Source organism: Arvicola amphibius, chromosome 1 (assembly GCF_903992535.2).
Source record: "Arvicola amphibius chromosome 1, mArvAmp1.2, whole genome shotgun sequence".
Lineage (NCBI taxonomy): Eukaryota > Metazoa > Chordata > Mammalia > Rodentia > Cricetidae > Arvicola > Arvicola amphibius.
The window spans coordinates 159173460-159176691 of NC_052047.1; the positions used below are offsets into that span (position 1 = coordinate 159173460).

Below are 3232 nucleotides of genomic sequence, written 5' to 3' on the forward strand. Positions count from 1 at the left end.
ACCCATGCAGGTGTAAGCATCCTTGATTAAATTTAACTGGTCACTCTCAAAAATAGATCCTTAATGGGGGACCTACAGGGAAGGAGATGGGATTCGATGACAGTGTGTGTGAAGGCAATAAAAGAAAGGGACATGAGGGTAAATATTAAAATGCATTGCATATATGCATGAACTTGCCAAAGAACACATTTAAAAACAGAGATATTGCTCCTTTTCTCTTTTTGCTAAGGGAGATTTTGAGGGGACTCAGGAGGTGGCCTGATGAGATGACAATTGGAGAAAGCGGAGCCAGAGCCTTTGGGGTAGCACAGGGGGCTGAGACATGTCCTGTACAATAGATGGGGCCCTGCCAATTCCCAGAAAGTTGGCTTGTGGCTGGGAAAAGAGAAAGGCATTAAGCAAACGCTACTGATTGTGCTGGAATTCTCGATTCCTAGCTGACAAAAGGCTTCAACCAGACGCCAGAGTAAAGACTCTTTAATGCTCTCGTGTTCCCATAATTTTCCCATCCCATCCTGCCCCAGAATCAGCTCTCAGTGGAGACTTTGCTGCGAGCTACAGGTGTCCGCAGTTGATCTGACAGCTACACTCTCCCACTCTTCCCGTTCATAGCTAAGAACAGTTTTAATCTGGTGTAGTGCCGGCACTTGGGAGGCTGAGGCAGGAGCCTAGGTTACAGGGCAAGACCCCGTCTCAAGAAACCAAAGCAGAAAAAAGAAAAAGAAGGAAGAGCAGGAGGAGGAAAAGAATGAGCACAGAAGTTTGTAGGGGAAAGGTCACTGTGCTAAACAAACATTGCTCTCCCCAAGGTTGCTGAGAGCTGGGATGTGACGGGCTGGGAGCCAAAATTATCTTGGGTATAATATAGTTAGTCCCCTTAATTGCCAGTTAGTGCCCATGCCTGTGTGTGACCTAATGTCCTTGTAACTGAGGCAGTTTAAAAAGAGGAAAAATCTCAGGCACACGAGAGGGAACTGTGTCCCCCACCCAGCACATTTACTGTTTAAGACCCTACTTTCTTCCCAGCTATAAACCTGTAAACTTCTAGAAATATTATCAGAAACCCTGTTTATGGGTAAAGGCCCTAACCCCGTCAGTCTTAGTGGCACATGGTTTTATTTTCTCAGACATTTCCATCTGAGGCATCTCTGGGACCCCTAATTCATTTCACTTATCAAAGGCCAAAGGCGGTGAAGTGGTTGGGGGATGGGGTTCATCCTAAACTTTCTTGATCTGTCACTTAAGAGTCACCATGATGTCAGCCACTATGGCTGGAGCTGAAGCAATTAGTCGTGACTCTCCCTTGAGGATTCCATGAGCACACCGGGGTATGCCCTACAAGTCGCTCCTTTGCCCCGGAAGTACAGATCCAGGTGTGGGCGTTTCTTTTCTATCACAGGGCCTCTCTTGCCCCGGAAGTACATGCCCAGGTGTGGGCGTGTCTTCTCTATCACGGGGCCTCTCTTTCTCCTTACACTCACGCTTAAAGTCTAAATTAAGTTACCTTTAATAAAATCTCCAGCCCTGTGTCAGATGGCTAGTTCCCAAATTCTTGAAGACACAAATCTTGATTTGATCCGGGTCAAGCAAGGTCTTTAAAGGACTAGGGCACTCTCCATGTTGCTGAAGGTGACAGTGTAGAACTGTCTTTGTTCCCACATCATGGACGTGACTATTGGTTAAATCCCATTATTGTGTACAAATAGAGTCCCCAATGTCCGCTACTCGGAAGACTCATTATATAACAGGGAGGCCTACAGCAGAGATTTCTCTCTGCTGTAACCTGCCCACTGGATGTTTCTATTCCATGTGAGAGCTGTGTGTGTGTGTGTGTGTGTGTAAGTATGTGTGAGTGTGTATGTGCGTAAGTATGTGTGTATGTGTGTGTGTGTGAGTGTATATGTGTGTAAGTATGTGTGTGTGAGTGTATATGTGTGTAAGTATGTGTGTGTGTGTGTGTGTGTGTGTGTGTTGATAAGAACAATTTTACTGAGGGGGACAAGGCCCTGGGAGAGGAGTCACATGTTCATAAAGCTATCAGGTAAATATTGCCCTCTTAAGATGTTTGACTCCCAGTCTTTCTAGCAGTTAGGAATGTCCAGACGACCAAGTTTAATATGTCTCTCATTCTGGATCAGCGATTCTCAAACTTTCTAATGCTGTGACCCTCTAATACAGTTCCTTACATTGTGATGATCCCCAGCTAGAAAACTATTTCATTGTTACTCTGTAGATGTAACTTTGCTACCTCCAGGAATCATAACATAAATATCTGATGTGCGACCCCTACTGGTTGAGAAACAATGGCCTAGAGGCGATGATTTTCATTTCTGTAACCACTCAACGAAAGTTTGCGTGTGTTGGGACCAGAGAGGTGGTTTAGGGGGTGAAAGCACTTGCGCCAAGCAGGATGACCTGAGTTTGATCCCCAGAACCCAGAAAACTGACTCCTGTAAATTGTCCTCTGACTTCTACAGATTTGCCATATGCGTCCAACACGTACTGTAAAAAGTAATGTAAAAATCTAATCTTTTGCCGCTTCCTCTCTCAGGGCTGTCGCAGCGTCCTGAGTCATTGCCGAGCCTTGAGGCCTCCGTGCCGACCACCACCGCCATGAACATCTTCAGGATGACCGGGGACCTGTCCCACCTGGCGGCCATCGTCATCCCACTGCTGAAGATCGGGAAGAGGCGCTTATGTGCGGGCATTTCTGGGAAAAGCCAGCTTCTGTTTGCATTGTCTTCACGACTCGTTGCCTGGATCTTTTTACTTCATCCAGTTCACTTTACAATACATCTAGAAAGCTTGTCTCCATTGCTTGCTCCTGTGTCACATGAAATTTAGGGCCACCTAAGTTGGAAATCACGATACCCTCCAAGTGGAGTTTCTGTGGTTCCCGTAGGAGGCCTCTCATTTCTAGTCAATCATGACTTCTCTCCTCTTGGGTCCTCATGGACCTTCTCCATCTGCCTGGAGTCTGTGGCCCTACTTCCACACCTCTTTATCAACAAGACCGGCGAGGCTGAGACCATCACCACCCACCACCTCTTCCTGGGCCTCTCCCGTGCTCTGTACCTCGTCCACGGACTGGATCTGGAACTTCTGCTTCTAGGGTTTCTTTGATCTCATTGCTGTGGTGGCCGGGGTCATCCAGACCATTCTCTACTGCAACTTCTTTTACTCATACATTACAAAAGTACTCATGGGAAAGAAGCTCAGCCTGCCAGCCTAA

At 46.7% G+C, this 3232-nt stretch overlaps 1 pseudogene; it reads left to right on the forward strand.

Annotated features, from left to right (window-relative positions):
• The first annotated feature begins 2613 nt into the window (after nucleotides 1-2613).
• Nucleotides 2614-3232, forward strand: LOC119802418 (annotated as a pseudogene).